Raw genomic sequence first — 24,422 nt, 5'->3', positions numbered from 1 at the left:
TAAATACAGAAGGCACAACGCCGTCTAAAGTACAAGAATTGAGACTCTTCTTACAGTCGGTGTTTTGATCCTTTCCTGTGAGAACAGTATTCGTTTCCGATACACCACTGCAGGTTCAATGTATTCCTTTTACATACACATTGGCGATGAAACACTGAAATTACATCAGATTTAAATACAAAAGGCACAATTCCGCCTTAAATGCAAGAAGAGTGAGACTTTTTAGAGTGTGTGCTTTGATCCTCTCCTATGACACCAGTATTAGTTTCCGATACACCACTGCAGGTTCAGTGTATTCCTTTTACATACACATTGACGATGAAACACTGAAATTACATTGGAATTAAATACAACAGGCACAATGCCGCCTTAAATGCAAGAAGAGTGAGACACCTTAGAGTCTGTGCTTTGATCCTTTCCTATGAGACCAGTATTAGTTTCCGACACACCACTGCAGGTTAAATGTATTCCTTTTACATACACATTGACGATGAAACACTGAAATTACATTGGAATTAAATACAAAAGGCACAATGCCGCCTTAAATGCAAGAAGAGTGAGACACCTTAGAGTCTGTGCTTTGATCCTTTCCTATGAGACCAGTATTAGTTTCCGATACACCACTGCAGGTTCAATGTATTCCTTTTACATACAAATTGACAATGAAACACTGAAATTACATTGGAATTAAATACAAAAGGCACAATGCCGCCTTAAATGCAAGAAGAGTGAGACTTCTTAGGGTCTGTGCTTTGATCCTTTCCTATGAGACCAGTATTAGTTTCCGACACACCACTGCAGGTTCAATGTATTCCTTTTACATACACATTGACGATGAAACACTGAAATTACATTGGAATTAAATACAAAAGGCACAATGCCGCCTTAAATGCAAGAAGAGTGAGACACCTTAGAGTCTGTGCTTTGATCCTTTCCTATGAGACCAGTATTAGTTTCCGATACACCACTGCAGGTTCAATGTATTCCTTGGACCTTCACATTGACGATGAAACACAGAAATTGCATCGGAATTATATACAAAAGGCACAAGGCCACCTTAAGTACAAGAATTGAGACTCTTCTTACAGTCGATGCTTTGATCCTTTCCTGTGAGACCAGTATTAGCTTCCGATATACCACTGCAGGTTCAATGTATTCCTTGGACATTCACATTGACGATGAAACACTGAAATTACATCGGAATTAAATACAAACGGCACAATACCGCCGTAAATGCAAGAAGAGTGAGACTTCTTAGAGTCTCTGCTTTGATCCTTTCCTATAAGACCAGTATTAGTTTCCGATACACCACTGCAGGTTCAATGAATTCCTTGGACATTCACATTGACGATGAAACACTGAAATTACATCGGAATTAAATACAAAAGGCACAATGCCGCCTTAAGAGCAATGTGAGTGAGACTTCTTAGAGTCTGTGCTTTGATCCTTTCCTGTGAGACCAGTGTTAGTTTCCGATACTCCACTGCAGGTTCAATGTATTCGTTTTACATACACTTTGACGATGAATCACTGAAATTACATCGGAATTAAATACAAAAGGCACAATACCGCCTTAAATGCAAGAAGAGTGAGACTTCTTAGAGTCTGTGCTTTGATCCTTTCCTATGAGACCAGTATTAATTTCCGATACACCATTGCAGGTTCAATGTATTCCTTTTACATACACATTGACGATGAAACACTGAAATTACATCAGAATTAAGTACAAAAGGCACAATGCAACCTTAAGTGCAAAAGGTGTGAGACTTCTTAGAGTCTGTGCTTTGATCCTTTCCTATGAGACCAGTATTAGTTTCCGATACACCACTGCAGGTTCAGTGTATTCCTTTTACATACACATTGACGATGAAACACTGAAATTACATCAGATTTAAATACAAAAGGCACAATTCCGCCTTAAATGCAAGAAGAGTGAAACTTCTTAGAGTCTCTGCTTTGATCGTTTCCTATAAGACCAGTATTAGTTTCCGATACACCACTGCACGTTCAATGTATTCCTTGGACATACCCAATGACGATGAAACACTGAAATTACTTCGGAATTAAATACAAAAGGCACAATGCCGCCTTAAATGCAAGAAGAGTAAGACACCTTAGAGTCTGTGCTTTGATCCTTTCCTATGAGACCAGTATTAGTTTCCGATACACCACTGCAGGTTCAATGTATTCCTTGGACCTTCACATTGACGATGAAACACAGAAATTGCATCGGAATTATATACAAAAGGCACAAGGCCACCTTAAGTACAAGAATTGAGACTCTTCTTACAGTCGATGCTTTGATCCTTTCCTGTGAGACCAGTATTAGCTTCCGATACACCACTGCAGGTTCAATGTATTCCTTGGACATTCACATTGACGATGAAACACTGAAATTAGATCGGAATTAAATACAAAAGGCACAATACCGCCTTAAATGCAAGAAGAGTGAGACTTCTTACAGTCTGTGCTTTGATCCTTTCCTATGAGACCAGTATTAGTTTTCGATACACCACTGCAGGTTAAATGTATTCCTTTTACATACACATTGGCGATGAAACACTGAAATTACATCAGATTTAAATACAAAAGGCACAATTCCGCCTTAAATGCAAGAACAGTGAAACTTCTTAGAGTCTCTGCTTTGATCCTTTCCTATAAGACCAGTATTAGTTTCCGATACACCACTGCACGTTCACTGTATTCCTTGGACATTCCCAATGACGATGAAACACTGAAATTATTTCGGAATTAAATACAAAAGGCACAATGCCGCCTTAAATGCAAGAAGAGTGAGACACCTTAGTGTCTGTGATTTGATCCTTTCCTATGAGACCAGTATTAGTTTCCGATACACCACTGCAGGTTCAATGTATTCCTTGGACCATCACATTGACGATGAAACACAGAAATTGCATCGGAATTATATACAAAAGGCACAAGGCCACCTTAAGTACAAGAATTGAGACTCTTCTTACAGTCGATGCTTTGATCCTTTCCTGTGAGACCAGTATTAGCTTCCGATACACCACTGCAGGTTCAATGAATTCCTTGGACATTCACATTGACGATGAAACACTGAAATTACATCGGAATTAAATACAAAAGGCACAATGCCGCCTTAAGAGCAATATGAGTGAGACTTCTTAGAGTCTGTGCTTTGATCCTTTCCTGTGAGACCAGTGTTAGTTTCCGATACTCCACTGCAGGTTCAATGTATTCGTTTTACATACACTTTGACGATGAATCACTGAAATTACATCGGAATTAAATACAAAAGGCACAATACCGCCTTAAATGCAAGAAGAGTGAGACTTCTTAGAGTCTGTGCTTTGATCCTTTCCTATGAGACCAGTATTAATTTCCGATACACCACTGCAGGTTCAATGTATTATTTTACATACACATTGACGATGAAACACTGAAATTACATTGGAATTAAATACAAAAGGCACAATACCGCCTTAAATGCAAGAAGAGTGAGACTTCTTACAGTCTGTGCTTTGATCCTTTCCTATGAGACCAGTATTAGTTTTCGATACACCACTGCAGGTTAAATGTATTCCTTTTACATACACATTGGCGATGAAACACTGAAATTACATCAGATTTAAATACAAAAGGCACAATTCCGCCTTAAATGCAAGAACAGTGAAACTTCTTAGAGTCTCTGCTTTGATCCTTTCCTATAAGACCAGTATTAGTTTCCGATACACCACTGCACGTTCACTGTATTCCTTGGACATTCCCAATGACGATGAAACACTGAAATTATTTCGGAATTAAATACAAAAGGCACAATGCCGCCTTAAATGCAAGAAGAGTGAGACACCTTAGTGTCTGTGATTTGATCCTTTCCTATGAGACCAGTATTAGTTTCCGATACACCACTGCAGGTTCAATGTATTCCTTGGACCTTCACATTGACGATGAAACACAGAAATTGCATCGGAATTATATACAAAAGGCACAAGGCCACCTTAAGTACAAGAATTGAGACTCTTCTTACAGTCGATGCTTTGATCCTTTCCTGTAAGACCAGTATTAGCTTCCGATACACCACTGCAGGTTCAATGAATTCCTTGGACATTCACATTGACGATGAAACACTGAAATTACATCGGAATTAAATACAAAAGGCACAATGCCGCCTTAAGAGCAATATGAGTGAGACTTCTTAGAGTCTGTGCTTTGATCCTTTCCTGTGAGACCAGTGTTAGTTTCCGATACTCCACTGCAGGTTCAATGTATTCGTTTTACATACACTTTGACGATGAATCACTGAAATTACATCGGAATTAAATACAAAAGGCACAATACCGCCTTAAATGCAAGAAGAGTGAGACTTCTTAGAGTCTGTGCTTTGATCCTTTCCTATGAGACCAGTATTAATTTCCGATACACCATTGCAGGTTCAATGTATTCCTTTTACATACACATTGACGATGAAACACTGAAATTACATCAGAATTAAGTACAAAAGGCACAATGCAACCTTAAGTGCAAAAGGTGTGAGACTTCTTAGAGTCTGTGCTTTGATCCTTTCCTATGAGACCAGTATTAGTTTCCGATACCCCACTGCAGGTTCAGTGTATTCCTTTTACATACACATTGACGATGAAACACTGAAATTACATCGGAATTAAGTACAAAAGGCACAATGCCGCCTTACGTGCAAGAAGGGTGAGACTTCTTAGAGTCTGTGACTAGATCCTTTCTTGTGAGACCAGTATTAGTTTCCGATACACCACTGCAGGTTCAATGTATTCCTTGGACATTCACATTGACGATGAAACACAGAAATCGCATCGGAATTAAATACAAAAGGCACAATGCCGCCTTAACTACAAGAATAGAGACTCTTCTTACAGTCGGTGCTTTGATCCTTTCCTGTGAGACCTGTATTAGTTTCCGATACACCACTGCAAGTTCAATGTATTCCTTGGACGTTCACATTGACGATGAAACCCTGAAATTACATCGGAATTAAACACAAAAGGCACAATGCCGCCTTAAATGCAAGAAGAGTGAGTCACCTTAGAGTCAGTGATTTGATCCTTTCCTATGAGACCAGTATTAGTTTCCGATACACCACTGCAGGTTCAATGTATTCCTTGGACTTTCACATTGACGATGGAACACAGAAATCGCATCGGAATTAAATACAGAAGGCACAACGCCGTCTAAAGTACAAGAATTGAGACTCTTCTTACAGTCGGTGTTTTGATCCTTTCCTGTGAGAACAGTATTCGTTTCCGATACACCACTGCAGGTTCAATGTATTCCTTTTACATACACATTGGCGATGAAACACTGAAATTACATCAGATTTAAATACAAAAGGCACAATTCCGCCTTAAATGCAAGAAGAGTGAGACTTTTTAGAGTGTGTGCTTTGATCCTCTCCTATGACACCAGTATTAGTTTCCGATACACCACTGCAGGTTCAATGTATTCCTTTTACATACACATTGACGATGAAACACTGAAATTACATTGGAATTAAATACAAAAGGCACAATGCCGCCTTAAATGCAAGAAGAGTGAGACACCTTAGAGTCTGTGCTTTGATCCTTTCCTATGAGACCAGAATTAGTTTTCGATACACCACTGCAGGTTCAATGTATTCCTTTTACATACACATTGACGATGAAACACTGAAATTACATTGGAATTAAATACAAAAGGCACAATGCCGCCTTAAATGCAAGAAGAGTGAGACACCTTACAGTCGGTGTTTTGATCCTTTCCTATGAGACCAGTATTAGTTTCCGATACACCACTGCAGGTTCAATGTATTCCTTTTACATACAAATTGACAATGACACTGAAATTACATTGGAATTAAATACAAAAGGCACAATGCCGCCTTAAATGCAAGAAGAGTGAGACTTCTTAGGGTCTGTGCTTTGATCCTTTCCTATGAGACCAGTATTAGTTTCCGACACACCACTGCAGGTTCAATGTATTCCTTTTACATACACATTGACGATGAAACACTGAAATTACATTGGAATTAAATACAAAAGGCACAATGCCGCCTTAAATGCAAGAAGAGTGAGACACCTTAGAGTCTGTGCTTTGATCCTTTCCTATGAGACCAGTATTAGTTTCCGATACACCACTGCAGGTTCAATGTATTCCTTGGACCTTCACATTGACGATGAAACACAGAAATTGCATCGGAATTATATACAAAAGGCACAAGGCCACCTTAAGTACAAGAATTGGGACTCTTCTTACAGTCGATGCTTTGATCCTTTCCTGTGAGACCAGTATTAGCTTCCGATATACCACTGCAGGTTCAATGTATTCCTTGGACATTCACATTGACGATGAAACACTGAAATTACATCGGAATTAAATACAAACGGCACAATACCGCCTTAAATGCAAGAAGAGTGAGACTTCTTAGAGTCTCTGCTTTGATCCTTTCCTATAAGACCAGTATTAGTTTCCGATACACCACTGCAGGTTCAATGAATTCCTTGGACATTCACATTGACGATGAAACACTAAAAATTACATCGGAATTAAATACAAAAGGCACAATGCCGCCTTAAGAGCAATATGAGTGAGACTTCTTAGAGTCTGTGCTTTGATCCTTTCCTGTGAGACCAGTGTTAGTTTCCGATACTCCACTGCAGGTTCAATGTATTCGTTTTACATACACTTTGACGATGAAACACTGAAATTACATCGGAATTAAATACAAAAGGCACAATACCGCCTTAAATGCAAGAAGAGTGAGACTTCTTAGAGTCTGTGCTTTGATCCTTTCCTATGAGACCAGTATTAATTTCCGATACACCATTGCAGGTTCAATGTATTCCTTTTACATACACATTGACGATGAAACACTGAAATTACATCAGAATTAAGTACAAAAGGCACAATGCAACCTTAAGTGCAAAAGGTGTGAGACTTCTTAGAGTCTGTGCTTTGATCCTTTCCTATGAGACCAGTATTAGTTTCCGATACACCACTGCAGGTTCAGTGTATTCCTTTTACATACACATTGACGATGAAACACTGAAATTACATCAGATTTAAATACAAAAGGCACAATTCCGCCTTAAATGCAAGAAGAGTGAAACTTCTTAGAGTCTCTGCTTTGATCGCTTCCTATAAGACCAGTATTAGTTTCCGATACACCACTGCACGTTCAATGTATTCCTTGGACATTCACATTGGCGATGAAACACTGAAATTACATCAGATTTAAATACAAAAGGCACAATTCCGCCTTAAATGCAAGAAGAGTGAAACTTCTTAGAGTCTCTGCTTTGATCGTTTCCTATAAGACCAGTATTAGTTTCCGATACACCACTGCACGTTCAATGTATTCCTTGGACATTCCCAATGACGATGAAACACTGAAATTACTTCGGAATTAAATACAAAAGGCACAATGCCGCCTTAAATGCAAGAAGAGTGAGACACCTTAGAGTCTGTGCTTTGATCCTTTCCTATGAGACCAGTATTAGTTTCCGATACACCACTGCAGGTTCAATGTATTCCTTGGACCTTCACATTGACGATGAAACACAGAAATTGCATCGGAATTATATACAAAAGGCACAAGGCCACCTTAAGTACAAGAATTGAGACTCTTCTTACAGTCGATGCTTTGATCCTTTCCTGTGAGACCAGTATTAGCTTCCGATACACCACTGCAGGTTCAATGTATTCCTTGGACATTCACATTGACGATGAAACACTGAAATTACATCGGAATTAAATACAAAAGGCACAATGCCGCCTTAAATGCAAGAAGAGTGAGACTTCTTAGGGTCTGTGCTTTGATTCTTTCCTATGAGACCAGTATTAGTTTCCGACACACCACTGCAGGTTCAGTGTATTCCTTTTACATACACATTGACGATGAAACACTGAAATTACATCGGAATTAAATACAAAAGGCACAATGCCGCCTTAAGAGCAATATGAGTGAGACTTCTTAGAGTCTGTGCTTTGATCCTTTCCTGTGAGACCAGTGTTAGTTTCCGATACTCCACTGCAGGTTCAATGTATTCGTTTTACATACACTTTGACGATGAAACACTGAAATTACATCGGAATTAAATACAAAAGGCACAATACCGCCTTAAATCCAAGAAGAGTGAGACTTCTTAGGGTCTGTGCTTTGATTCTTTCCTATGAGACCAGTATTAGTTTCCGACACACCACTGCAGGTTCAATGTATTCCTTTTACATACACATTGACGATGAAACACTGAAATTACATTGGAATTAAATACAAAAGGCACAATACCGCCTTAAATGCAAGAAGAGTGAGACTTCTTACAGTCTGTGCTTTGATCCTTTCCTATGAGACCAGTATTAGTTTTCGATACACCACTGCAGGTTCAATGTATTCCTTTTACATACACATTGGCGATGAAACACTGAAATTACATCAGATTTAAATACAAAAGGCACAATTCCGCCTTAAATGCAAGAAGAGTGAAACTTCTTAGAGTCTCTGCTTTGATCCTTTCCTATAAGACCAGTATTAGTTTCCGATACACCACTGCACGTTCAATGCATTCCTTGGACATTCCCAATGACGATGAAACACTGAAATTACTTCGGAATTAAATACAAAAGGCACAATGCCGCCTTAAATGCAAGAAGAGTGAGACACCTTAGAGTCTGTGCTTTGATCCTTTCCTATGAGACCAGTATTAGTTTCCGATACACCACTGCAGGTTCAATGTATTCCTTGGACCTTCACATTGACGATGGAACACAGAAATCGCATCGGAATTAAAAACAGAACTCACAACGCCGTCTAAAGTACAAGAATTGAGACTCTTCTTACAGTCGGTGTTTTGATCCTTTCCTGTGAGAACAGTATTCGTTTCCGATACACCGATGCAGGTTCAATGTATTCCTTTTACATACACATTGGCGATGAAACACTGAAATTACATCAGATTTAAATACAAAAGGCACAATTCCGCCTTAAATGCAAGAAGAGTGAGACTTTTTAGAGTGTGTGCTTTGATCCTCTCCTATGACACCAGTATTAGTTTCCGATACACCACTGCAGGTTCAATGTATTCCTTGGACATTCCCAATGACGATGAAACACTGAAATTACTTCGGAATTAAATGCAAAAGGCACAAGGCCACCTTAAGTACAAGAATTGAGACTCTTCTTACAGTCGATGCTTTGATCCTTTCCTGTGAGACCAGTATTAGCTTCCGATACACCACTGCAGGTTCAATGTATTCCTTGGACATTCACATTGACGATGAAACACTGAAATTACATCGGAATTAAATACAAAAGGCACAATACCGCCTTAAATGCAAGAAGAGTGAGACTTCTTAGAGTCTCTGCTTTGATCCTTTCCTATAAGACCAGTATTAGTTTCCGATACACCACTGCAGGTTCAATGAATTCCTTGGACATTCACATTGACGATGAAACACTGAAATTACATCGGAATTAAATACAAAAGGCACAATGCCGCCTTAAGAGCAATATGAGTGAGACTTCTTAGAGTCTGTGCTTTGATCCTTTCCTGTGAGACCAGTGTTAGTTTCCGATACTCCACTGCAGGTTCAATGTATTCGTTTTACATACACTTTGACGATGAAACACTGAAATTACATCGGAATTAAATACAAAAGGCACAATACCGCCTTAAATGCAAGAAGAGTGAGACTTCTTAGAGTCTGTGCTTTGATCCTTTCCTATGAGACCAGTATTAATTTCCGATACACCATTGCAGGTTCAATGTATTCCTTTTACATACACATTGACGATGAAACACTGAAATTACATCAGAATTAAGTACAAAAGGCACAATGCAACCTTAAGTGCAAAAGGTGTGAGACTTCTTAGAGTCTGTGCTTTGATCCTTTCCTATGAGACCAGTATTAGTTTCCGATACCCCACTGCAGGTTCAGTGTATTCCTTTTACATACACATTGACGATGAAACACTGAAATTACATCGGAATTAAGTACAAAAGGCACAATGCCGCCTTACGTGCAAGAAGGGTGAGACTTCTTAGAGTCTGTGACTAGATCCTTTCTTTTGAGACCAGTATTAGTTTCCGATACACCACTGCAGGTTCAATGTATTCCTTGGACATTCACATTGACGATGAAACACAGAAATCGCATCGGAATTAAATACAAAAGGCACAATGCCGCCTTAACTACAAGAATAGAGACTCTTCTTACAGTCGGTGCTTTGATCCTTTCCTGTGAGACCAGTATTAGTTTCCGATACACCACTGCAAGTTCAATGTATTCCTTGGACGTTCACATTGACGATGAAACCCTGAAATTACATCGGAATTAAACACAAAAGGCACAATGCCGCCTTAAATGCAAGAAGAGTGAGTCACCTTAGAGTCTGTGATTTGATCCTTTCCTATGAGACCAGTATTAGTTTCCGATGCACCACTGCAGGTTCAATGTATTCCTTGGACTTTCACATTGACGATGGAACACAGAAATCGCATCGGAATTAAATACAGAAGGCACAACGCCGTCTAAAGTACAAGAATTGAGACTCTTCTTACAGTCGGTGTTTTGATCCTTTCCTGTGAGAACAGTATTCGTTTCCGATACACCACTGCAGGTTCAATGTATTCCTTTTACATACACATTGGCGATGAAACACTGAAATTACATTGGAATTAAATACAAAAGGCACAATGCCGCCTTAAATGCAAGAAGAGTGAGACTTCTTAGGGTCTGTGCTTTGATCCTTTCCTATGAGACCAGTATTAGTTTCCGACACACCACTGCAGGTTCAATGTATTCCTTTTACATACAAATTGACGATGAAACACTGAAATTACATTGGAATTAAATACAAAAGGCACAATGCCGCCTTAAATGCAAGAAGAGTGAGACTTCTTAGGGTCTGTGCTTTGATCCTTTCCTATGAGACCAGTATTAGTGTCCGACACACCACTGCAGGTTCAATGTATTCCTTTTACATACACATTGACGATGAAACACTGAAATTACGTTGGAATTAAATACAAAAGGCACAATTCCGCCTTAAATGCAAGAAGAGTGAAACTTCTTAGAGTCTCTGCTTTGATCGTTTCCTATAAGACCAGTATTAGTTTCCGATACACCACTGCACGTTCAATGTATTCCTTGGACATTCCCAATGACGATGAAACACTGAAATTACTTCGGAATTAAATACAAAAGGCACAATGCCGCCTTAAATGCAAGAAGAGTGAGACACCTTAGAGTCTGTGCTTTGATCCTTTCCTATGAGACCAGTATTAGTTTCCGATACACCACTGCAGGTTCAATGTATTCCTTGGACCTTCACATTGACGATGAAACACAGAAATCGCATCGGAATTAAATACAAAAGGCACAATGCCGCCTTAACTACAAGAATAGAGACTCTTCTTACAGTCGGTGCTTTGATCCTTTCCTGTGAGACCAGTATTAGTTTCCGATACACCACTGCAAGTTCAATGTATTCCTTGGACGTTCACATTGACGATGAAACCCTGAAATTACATCGGAATTAAACACAAAAGGCACAATGCCGCCTTAAATGCAAGAAGAGTGAGTCACCTTAGAGTCTGTGATTTGATCCTTTCCTATGAGACCAGTATTAGTTTCCGATACACCACTGCAGGTTCAATGTATTCCTTGGACTTTCACATTGACGATGGAACACAGAAATCGCATCGGAATTAAATACAGAAGGCACAACGCCGTCTAAAGTACAAGAATTGAGACTCTTCTTACAGTCGGTGTTTTGATCCTTTCCTGTGAGAACAGTATTCGTTTCCGATACACCACTGCAGGTTCAATGTATTCCTTTTACATACACCTTGGCAATGAAACACTGAAATTACATCAGATTTAAATACAAAAGGCACAATTCCGCCTTAAATGCAAGAAGAGTGAGACTTTTTAGAGTGTGTGCTTTGATCCTCTCCTATGGCACCAGTATTAGTTTCCGATACACCACTGCAGGTTCAATGTATTCCTTTTACATACAAATTGACGATGAAACACTGAAATTACATTGGAATTAAATACAAAAGGCACAATGCCGCCTTAAATGCAAGAAGAGTGAGACTTCTTAGGGTCTGTGCTTTGATCCTTTCCTATGAGACCAGTATTAGTTTCCGACAAACCACTGCAGGTTCAATGTATTCCTTTTACATACATATTGACGATGAAACACTGAAATTACATTGGAATTAAATACAAAAGGCATAATACCGCCTTAAATGCAAGAAGAGTGAGACTTCTTACAGTCTGTGCTTTGATCCTTTCCTATGAGACCAGTATTAGTTTTCGATACACCACTGCAGGTTCAATGTATTCCTTTTACATACACATTGGCGATGAAACACTGAAATTACATCAGATTTAAATACAAAAGGCACAATTCCGCCTTAAATGCAAGAAGAGTGAAACTTCTTAGGGTCTCTGCTTTGATCGTTTCTTATAAGACCAGTATTAGTTTCCGATACACCACTGCACGTTCAATGTATTCCTTGGACATTCCCAATGACGATGAAACACTGAAATTACTTCGGAATTAAATACAAAAGGCACAATGCCGCCTTAAATGCAAGAAGAGTGAGACACCTTAGAGTCTGTGCTTTGATCCTTTCCTATGAGACCAGTATTAGTTTCCGATACACCACTGCAGGTTCAATGTATTCCTTGGACCTTCACATTGACGATGAAACACAGAAATTGCATCGGAAGTATATACAAAAGGCACAAGGCCACCTTAAGTACAAGAATTGAGACTCTTCTTACAGTCGATGCTTTGATCCTTTCCTGTGAGACCCGTATTAGCTTCCGATACACCACTGCAGGTTCAATGTATTCCTTGGACATTCACATTGACGATGAAACACTGAAATTACATCGGAATTAAATACAAAAGGCACAATACCGCCTTAAATGCAAGAAGAGTGAGACTTCTTAGAGTCTCTGCTTTGATCCTTTCCTATAAGACCAGTATTAGTTTCCGATACACCACTGCAGGTTCAATGTATTCCTTGGACATTCACATTGACGATGAAACACTGAATTTACATCGGAATTAAATACAAAAGGCACAATGCCGCCTTAAGAGCAATATGAGTGAGACTTCTTAGAGTCTGTGCTTTGATCCTTTCCTGTGAGACCAGTGTTAGTTTCCGATACTCCACTGCAGGTTCAATGTATTCGTTTTACATACACTTTGACGATGAAACACTGAAATTACATCGGAATTAAATACAAAAGGCACAATACCGCCTTAAATCCAAGAAGAGTGAGACTTCTTAGAGTCTGTGCTTTGATCCTTTCCTATGAGACCAGTATTAATTTCCGATACACCATTGCAGGTTCAATGTATTCCTTTTACATACACATTGACGATGAAACACTGAAATTACATCAGAATTAAGTACAAAAGGCACAATGCAACCTTAAGCGCAAAAGGTGTGAGACTTCTTAGAGTCTGTGCTTTGATCCTTTCCTATGAGACCAGTATTAGTTTCCGATAAACCACTGCAGGTTCAATGTATTCCTTTTACATACACATTGACGATGAAACACTGAAATTACATCGGAATTAAGTACAAAAGGCACAATGCCGCCTTACGTGCAAGAAGGGTGAGACTTCTTAGAGTCTGTGACTAGATCCTTTCTTGTGAGACCAGTATTAGTTTCCGATACACCACTGCCGGTTCAATGTATTCCTTGGACATTCACATTGACGATGAAACACAGAAATCGCATCGGAATTAAATACAAGAGGCACAATGCCGCCTTAACTACAAGAATAGAGACTCTTCTTACAGTCGGTGCTTTGATCCTTTCCTGTGAGACCAGTATTAGTTTCCGATACACCACTGCAAGTTCAATGTATTCCTTGGACGTTCACATTGACGATGAAACCCTGAAATTACATTGGAATTAAATACAAAACGCACAATGCCGCCTTAAATGCAAGAAGAGTGAGACACCTTAGAGTCTGTGCTTTGATCCTTTCCTATGAGACCAGTATTTGTTTCCGATACACCACTGCAGGTTCAATGTATTCCTTGGACCTTCACATTGACGATGGAACACAGAAATCGCATCGGAATTAAATACAGAAGGCACAACGCCGTCCTAAGTAGAAGAATTGAGACTCTTCTTACAGTCGGTGTTTTGATCCTTTCCTGTGAGAACAGTATTCGTTTCCGATACACCACTGCAGGTTCAATGTATTCCTTTTACATACACATTGGCGATGAAACACTGAAATTACATCAGATTTAAATACAAAAGGCACAATTCCGCGTTAAATGCAAGAAGAGTGAGACTTTTTAGAGTGTGTGCTTTGATCCTCTCCTATGACACCAGTATTAGTTTCCGATACACCACTGCAGGTTCAATGTATTCCTTTTACATACAAATTGACGATGAAACACTGAAATTACATTGGAATTAAATCCAAAAGGCACAATGCCGCCTTAAATGCAAGAAGAGTGAGACTTCTTAGGGTCTGTGCTTTGATCCTTTCCTATGAGACCAGTATTAGTTTCCGACACACCACTGCAGGTTCAATGTATTCCTTTTACAAACATATTGACGATGAAACACTGAAATTACATTGGAATTAAATACAAAAGGCATAATACCGCCTTAAATGCAAGAAGAGTGAGACTTCTTACAGTCTGTGCTTTGACCCTTTCCTATGAGACCAGTATTAGTTTTCGATACACCACTGCAGGTTCAATGTATTCCTTTTACATACACATTAGCGATGAAACACTGAAATTACATCAGATTTAAATACAAAAGGCACAATTCCGCCTTAAATGCAAGAAGAGTGAAACTTCTTAGAGTCTCTGCTTTGATCGTTTCCTATAAGACCAGTATTAGTTTCCGATACACCACTGCAGGTTCAATGTATTCCTTTTACACACACATTGACGATGAAACACTGAAATTACATCAGAATTAAGTACAAAAGGCACAATGCAACCTTAAGCGCAAAAGGTGTGAGACTTCTTAGAGTCTGTGCTTTGATCCTTTCCTATGAGACCAGTATTAGTTTCCGATACACCACTGCAGGTTCAATGTATTCCTTTTACATACACATTGACGATGAAACACTGAAATTACATCGGAATTAAGTACAAAAGGCACAATGCCGCCTTACGTGCAAGAAGGGTGAGACTTCTTAGAGTCTGTGACTAGATCCTTCCTTGTGAGACCAGTATTAGTTTCCGATACACCACTGCAGGTTCAATGTATTCCTTGGTCATTCCCAATGACGATGAAACACTGAAATTATTTCGGAATTAAATACAAAAGGCACAATGCCGCCTTAAATGCAAGAAGAGTAAGACACCTTAGAGTCTGTGCTTTGATCCGTTCCTATGAGACCAGTATTAGTTTCCGATACACCACTGCAGGTTCAATGTATTCCTTGGACCTTCACATTGACGATGAATCACAGAAATTGCATCGGAATTATATACAAAAGGCACAAGGCCACCTTAAGTACAAGAATTGAGACTCTTCTTACAGTCGATGCTTTGATCCTTTCCTGTGAGACCAGTATTAGCTTCCGATACACCACTGCAGGTTCAATGTATTCCTTGGACATTCACATTGACGATGAAACACTGAAATTACATCGGAATTTAATACAAAAGGCACAATGCCGCCTTAAGAGCAATATGAGTGAGACTTCTTAGAATCTGTGCTTTGATCCTTTCCTGTGAGACCAGTGTTAGTTTCCGATACTCCACTGCAGGTTCAATGTATTCGTTTTACATACACTTTGACGATGAAACACTGAAATTACATCGGAATTAAATACAAAAGGCACAATACCGCCTTAAATCCAAGAAGAGTGAGACTTCTTAGAGTCTGTGCTTTGATCCTTTCCTATGAGACCAGTATTAATTTCCGATACACCATTGCAGGTTCAATGTATTCCTTTTACATACACATTGACGATGAAACACTGAAATTACATCAGAATTAAGTACAAAAGGCACAATGCAACCTTAAGCGCAAAAGGTGTGAGACTTCTTAGAGTCTGTGCTTTGATCCTTTCCTATGAGACCAGTATTAGTTTCCGATACACCACTGCATGTTCAATGTATTCCTTTTACATACACATTGACGATGAAACACTGAAATTACATCGGAATTAAGTACAAAAGGCACAATGCCGCCTTACGTGCAAGAAGGGTGAGACTTCTTAGAGTCTGTGACTAGATCCTTTCTTGTGAGACCAGTATTAGTTTCCGATACACCACTGCAGGTTCAATGTATTCCTTGGACATTCACATTGACGATGAAACACAGAAATCGCATCGGAATTAAATACAAAAGGCACAATGCCGCCTTTACTACAAGAATAGAGACTCTTCTTACAGTCGGAGCTTTGATCCTTTCCTGTGAGACCAGTATTAGTTTCCGATACACCACTGCAAGTTCAATGTATTCCTTGGACGTTCACATTGACGATGAAACCCTGAAATTACATTGGAATTAAATACAAAACGCACAATGCCGCCTTAAATGCAAGAAGAGTGAGACACCTTAGAGTCTGTGCTTTGATCCTTTCCTATGAGACCAGTATTTGTTTCCGATACACCACTGCAGGTTCAATGTATTCCTTGGACCTTCACATTGACGATGAAACTCAGAAATCGCATCGGAATTAAATACAGAAGGCACAACGCCGTCTTAAGTACAAGAATTGAGACTCTTCTTACAGTCGGTGTTTTGATCCTTTCCTGTGAGAACAGTATTCGTTTCCGATACACCACTGCTGGTTCTATGTATTCCTTGGACATTCATATTGACGATGAAACACTGAAATTACATCGGAATTAAATTCAAAAGGCACAATGCCGCCATAAGTGCAAGAAGAGTGAGACTTCTTAGAGTCTGTGCTTTGATCCTTTCCAGTGAGACCAGTGTTAGTTTCCGATACTCCACTGCAGGTTCAATGTATTCGTTTTACATACACTTTGACGATGAAACACTGAAATTACATCGAAATAAATACAAAAGGCACAATGCCGCCTTAAATGCAAGAAGAGTGAGACACCTTAGAGTCAGTGCTTTGATCCTTTCCTATGAGACCAGTATTAGTTTCCGATACACCACTGCAGGTTCAATGTATTCCTTGGACCTTCACATTGACGATGAAACACAGAAATTGCATCGGAATTATATACAAAAGGCACAAGGCCACCTTAAGTACAAGAATTGAGACTCTTCTTACAGTCGATGCTTTGATCCTTTCCTGTGAGACCAGTATTAGCTTCCGATACACCACTGCAGGTTCAATGTATTCCTTGGACATTCACATTGACGATGAAACACTGAAATTACATCGGAATTAAATACAAAAGGCACAATACCGCCTTAAATGCAAGAAGAGTGAGACTTCTTAGAGTCTCTGCTTTGATCCTTTCCTATAAGACCAGTATTAGTTTCCGATACACCACTGCACGTTCAATGTATTCCTTGGACATTCACATTGACGATGAAACACTGAAATTACATCGGAATTAAATACAAAAGGCACAATGCCGCCTTAAGAGCAATATGAGTGAGACTTCTTAGAGTCTGTGCTTTGATCCTTTCCTGTGAGACCAGTGTTAGTTTCCGATACTCCACTGCAGGTTCAATGTATTCGTTTTACATACACTTTGACGATGAAACACTGAAATTACATCGGAATTAAATACAAAAGGCACAATACCGCCTTAAATGCAAGAAGAGTAAGACTTCTTAGAGTCTGTGCTTTGATCCTTTCCTATGAGACCAGTATTAATTTCCGATACACCATTGCAGGTTCAATGTATTCCTTTTACATACACATTGACGATGAAACACTGAAATTACATCAGAATTAAGTACAAAAGGCACAATGCAACCTTAAGTGCAAAAGGTGTGAGACTTCTTAGAGTCTGTGCTTTGATCCTTTCCTATGAGACCAGTATTAGTTTCCGATACACCACTGCAGGTTCAATGTATTCCTTTTACATACACATTGACGATGAAACACTGAAATTACATCGGAATTAAGTACAAAAGGCACAATGCCGCCTTACGTGCAAGAAGGGTGAGACTTCTTAGAGTCTGTGACTAGATCCTTTCTTGTGAGACCAGTATTAGTTTCCGATACACCACTGCAGGTTCAATGTATTCCTTGGACATTCACATTGACGATGCAACACAGAAATCGCATCGGAATTAAATACAAAAGGCACAATGCCGCCTTAACTACAAGAATAGAGACTCTTCTTACAGTCGGTGCTTTGATCCTTTCCTGTGGGATCAGTATTAGTTTCCGATACACCACTGCAAGTTCAATGTATTCCTTGGACCTTCACATTGACGATGGAACACAGAAATCGCATCGGAATTAAATACAGAAGGCACAACGCCGTCCTAAGTACAAGAATTGAGACTCTTCTTACAGTCGGTGTTTTGATCCTTTCCTGTGAGAACAGTATTCGTTTCCGATACACCACTGCAGGTTCAATGTATTCCTTTTACATACACATTGGCGATGAAACACTGAAATTACATCAGATTTAAATACAAAAGGCACAATTCCGCGTTAAATGCAAGAAGAGTGAGACTTTTTAGAGTGTGTGCTTTGATCCTCTCCTATGACACCAGTATTAGTTTCCGATACACCACTGCAGGTTCAATGTATTCCTTTTACATACAAATTGACGATGAAACACTGAAATTACATTGGAATTAAATCCAAAAGGCACAATGCCGCCTTAAATGCAAGAAGAGTGAGACTTCTTAGGGTCTGTGCTTTGATCCTTTCCTATGAGACCAGTATTAGTTTCCGACACACCACTGCAGGTTCAATGTATTCCTTTTACAAACATATTGACGATGAAACACTGAAATTACATTGGAATTAAATACAAAAGGCATAATACCGCCTTAAATGCAAGAAGAGTGAGACTTCTTACAGTCTGTGCTTTGACCCTTTCCTATGAGACCAGTATTAGTTTTCGATACACCACTGCAGGTTCAATGTATTCCTTTTACATACACATTTGCGATGAAACACTGAAATTACATCAGATTTAAATACAAAAGGCACAATTCCGCCTTAAATGCAAGAAGAGTGAAACTTCTTAGAGTCTCTGCTTTGATCGTTTCCTATAAGACCAGTATTAGTTTCCGATACACCACTGCAGGTTCAATGTATTCCTTTTACACACACATTGACGATGAAACACTGAAATTACATCAGAATTAAGTACAAAAGGCACAATGCAACCTTAAGCGCAAAAGGTGTGAGACTTCTTAGAGTCTGTGCTTTGATCCTTTCCTATGAGACCAGTATTAGTTTCCGATACACCACTGCAGGTTCAATGTATTCCTTTTACATACACATTGACGATGAAACACTGAAATTACATCGGAATTAAGTACAAAAGGCACAATGCCGCCTTACGTGCAAGAAGGGTGAGACTTCTTAGAGTCTGTGACTAGATCCTTCCTTGTGAGACCAGTATTAGTTTCCGATACACCACTGCAGGTTCAATGTATTCCTTGGTCATTCCCAATGACGATGAAACACTGAAATTATTTCGGAATTAAATACAAAAGGCACAATGCCGCCTTAAATGCAAGAAGAGTAAGACACCTTAGAGTCTGTGCTTTGATCCGTTCCTATGAGACCAGTATTAGTTTCCGATACACCACTGCAGGTTCAATGTATTCCTTGGACCTTCACATTGACGATGAATCACAGAAATTGCATCGGAATTATATACAAAAGGCACAAGGCCACCTTAAGTACAAGAATTGAGACTCTTCTTACAGTCGATGCTTTGATCCTTTCCTGTGAGACCAGTATTAGCTTCCGATACACCACTGCAGGTTCAATGTATTCCTTGGACATTCACATTGACGATGAAACACTGAAATTACATCGGAATTTAATACAAAAGGCACAATGCCGCCTTAAGAGCAATATGAGTGAGACTTCTTAGAATCTGTGCTTTGATCCTTTCCTGTGAGACCAGTGTTAGTTTCCGATACTCCACTGCAGGTTCAATGTATTCGTTTTACATACACTTTGACGATGAAACACTGAAATTACATCGGAATTAAATACAAAAGGCACAATACCGCCTTAAATCCAAGAAGAGTGAGACTTCTTAGAGTCTGTGCTTTGATCCTTTCCTATGAGACCAGTATTAATTTCCGATACACCATTGCAGGTTCAATGTATTCCTTTTACATACACATTGACGATGAAACACTGAAATTACATCAGAATTAAGTACAAAAGGCACAATGCAACCTTAAGCGCAAAAGGTGTGAGACTTCTTAGAGTCTGTGCTTTGATCCTTTCCTATGAGACCAGTATTAGTTTCCGATACACCACTGCATGTTCAATGTATTCCTTTTACATACACATTGACGATGAAACACTGAAATTACATCGGAATTAAGTACAAAAGGCACAATGCCGCCTTACGTGCAAGAAGGGTGAGACTTCTTAGAGTCTGTGACTAGATCCTTTCTTGTGAGACCAGTATTAGTTTCCGATACACCACTGCAGGTTCAATGTATTCCTTGGACATTCACATTGACGATGAAACACAGAAATCGCATCGGAATTAAATACAAAAGGCACAATGCCGCCTTTACTACAAGAATAGAGACTCTTCTTACAGTCGGAGCTTTGATCCTTTCCTGTGAGACCAGTATTAGTTTCCGATACACCACTGCAAGTTCAATGTATTCCTTGGACGTTCACATTGACGATGAAACCCTGAAATTACATTGGAATTAAATACAAAACGCACAATGCCGCCTTAAATGCAAGAAGAGTGAGACACCTTAGAGTCTGTGCTTTGATCCTTTCCTATGAGACCAGTATTTGTTTCCGATACACCACTGCAGGTTCAATGTATTCCTTGGACCTTCACATTGACGATGAAACTCAGAAATCGCATCGGAATTAAATACAGAAGGCACAACGCCGTCTTAAGTACAAGAATTGAGACTCTTCTTACAGTCGGTGTTTTGATCCTTTCCTGTGAGAACAGTATTCGTTTCCGATACACCACTGCTGGTTCTATGTATTCCTTGGACATTCATATTGACGATGAAACACTGAAATTACATCGGAATTAAATTCAAAAGGCACAATGCCGCCATAAGTGCAAGAAGAGTGAGACTTCTTAGAGTCTGTGCTTTGATCCTTTCCAGTGAGACCAGTGTTAGTTTCCGATACTCCACTGCAGGTTCAATGTATTCGTTTTACATACACTTTGACGATGAAACACTGAAATTACATCGAAATAAATACAAAAGGCACAATGCCGCCTTAAATGCAAGAAGAGTGAGACACCTTAGAGTCAGTGCTTTGATCCTTTCCTATGAGACCAGTATTAGTTTCCGATACACCACTGCAGGTTCAATGTATTCCTTGGACCTTCACATTGACGATGAAACACAGAAATTGCATCGGAATTATATACAAAAGGCACAAGGCCACCTTAAGTACAAGAATTGAGACTCTTCTTACAGTCGATGCTTTGATCCTTTCCTGTGAGACCAGTATTAGCTTCCGATACACCACTGCAGGTTCAATGTATTCCTTGGACATTCACATTGACGATGCAACACAGAAATCGCATCGGAATTAAATACAAAAGGCACAATGCCGCCTTAACTACAAGAATAGAGACTCTTCTTACAGTCGGTGCTTTGATCCTTTCCTGTGGGATCAGTATTAGTTTCCGATACACCACTGCAAGTTCAATGTATTCCTTGGACGTTCACATTGACGATGGAACCCTGAAATTACTTCGGAATTAAATACAAAAGGCACAATGCCGCCTTAAATGCAAGAAGAGTGAGACACCTTAGAGTCTGTGCTTTGATCCTTTCCTATGAGACCAGTATTAGTTTCCGATACACCACTGCAGGTTCAATGTATTCCTTGGACCTTCACATTGACGATGGAACACAGAAATCGCATCGGAATTAAATACAGAAGGCACAACGCCGTCTAAAGTACAAGAATTGAGACTCTTCTTACAGTCGGTGTTTTGATCCTTTCCTGTGAGAACAGTATTCGTTTCCGATACACCACTGCAGGTTCAATGTATTCCTTTTACATACACATTGGCGATGAAACACTGAAATTACATCAGATTTAAATACAAAAGGCACAATGCCGCCTTAAATGCAAGAAGAGTGAGACTTCTTAGGGTCTGTGATTTGATCCTTTCCTATGAGACCAGTATTAGTTTCCGACACACCACTGCAGGTTCAATGTATTCCTTTTACATACACATTGACGATGAAACACTGAAATAACATTGGAATTAAATACAAAAGGCACAATACCGCCTTAAATGCAAGAAGAGTGAGACTTCTTACAGTCTGTGCTTTGATCCTTTCCTATGAGACCAGTATTAGTTTTCGATACACCACTGCAGTTTCAATGTATTCCTTTTACATACACATTGGCGATGAAACACTGAAATTACATCAGATTTATATACAAAAGGCACAATTCCGCCTTAAATGCAAGAACAGTGAAACTTCTTAGAGTCTCTGCTTTGATCCTTTCCTATAAGACCAGTATTAGTTTCCGATACACCACTGCACGTTCAATGTATACCTTGGACATTCCCAATGACGATGAAACACTGAAATTACTTCGGAATTAAATACAAAAGGCACAATGCCGCCTTAAATGCAAGAAGAGTGAGACACCTTAGAGTCTGTGCTTTGATCCTTTCCTATGAGACCAGTATTAGTTTCCGATACACCACTGCAGGTTCAATGTATTCCTTGGACCTTCACATTGACGCTGAAACACAGAAATTGCATCGGAATTATATACAAAAGGCACAAGGCCACCTTAAGTACAAGAATTGAGACTCTTCTTACAGTCGATGCTTTGATCCTTTCCTGTGAGACCAGTGTTAGCTTCCGATACACCACTGCAGGTTCAATGTATTCCTTGGACATTCACATTGACGATGAAACACTGAAATTACATCGGAATTAAATACAAAAGGCACAATACCGCCTTAAATGCAAGAAGAGTGAGACTTCTTAGAGTCTCTGCTTTGATCCTTTCCTATAAGACCAGTATTAGTTTCCGATACACCACTGCAGGTTCAATGAATTCCTTGGACATTCACATTGACGATGAAACACTGAAATTACATCGGAATTAAATACAAAAGGCACAATGCCGCCTTAAGAGCAATATGAGTGAGACTTCTTAGAGTCTGTGCTTTGATCCTTTCCTGTGAGACCAGTGTTAGTTTCCGATACTCCACTGCAGGTTCAATGTATTCGTTTTACATACATTTGACGATGAAAAACTGAAATTACATCGGAATTAAATACAAAAGGCACAATACCGCCTTAACTACAAGAATAGAGACTCTTCTTACAGTCGGTGCTTTGATCCTTTCCTGTGAGACCAGTATTAGTTTCCGATACACCACTGCAAGTTCAATGTATTCCTTATACGTTCACATTGACGATGAAACACTGAAATTACATTGGAATTAAATACAAAAGGCACAATACCGCCTTAAATGCAAGAAGAGTGAGACTTCTTACAGTCTGTGCTTTGATCCTTTCCTATGAGACCAGTATTAGTTTTCGATACACCACTGCAGTTTCAATGTATTCCTTTTACATACACATTGGCGATGAAACACTGAAATTACATTAGATTTATATACAAAAGGCACAATTCCGCCTTAAATGCAAAAACAGTGAAACTTCTTAGAGTCTCTGCTTTGATCCTTTCCTATAAGACCAGTATTAGTTTCCGATACACCACTGCACGTTCAATGTATACCTTGGACATTCCCAATGACGATGAAACACTGAAATTACTTCGGAATTAAATACAAAAGGCACAATACCGCCTTAAATGCAAGAAGAGTGAGACTTCTTAGAGTCTGTGCTTTGATCCTTTCCTATGAGACCAGTATTAATTTCCGATACACCATTGCAGGTTCAATGTATTCCTTTTACATACACATTGACGATGAAACACTGAAATTACATCAGAATTAAGTACAAAAGGCACAATGCAACCTTAAGTGCAAAAGGTGTGAGACTTCTTAGAGTCTGTGCTTTGATCCTTTCCTATGAGACCAGTATTAGTTTCCGATACACCACTGCAGGTTTAATGTATTCCTTTTACATACACATTGACGATGAAACACTGAAATTACATCGGAATTAAGTACAAAAGGCACAATGCCGCCTTACGTGCAAGAAGGGTGAGACTTCTTAGAGTCTGTGACTAGATCCTTTCTTGTGAGACCAGTATTAGTGTCCGATACACCACTGCAGGTTCAATGTATTCCTTGGAGATTCACATTGACGATGAAACACAGAAATCGCATCGGAATTAA

The sequence above is a fragment of the Schistocerca serialis genome, chromosome 6 (assembly GCF_023864345.2).
Source record: "Schistocerca serialis cubense isolate TAMUIC-IGC-003099 chromosome 6, iqSchSeri2.2, whole genome shotgun sequence".
Lineage (NCBI taxonomy): Eukaryota > Metazoa > Arthropoda > Insecta > Orthoptera > Acrididae > Schistocerca > Schistocerca serialis.
This window is presented reverse-complemented; position numbering follows the sequence as displayed.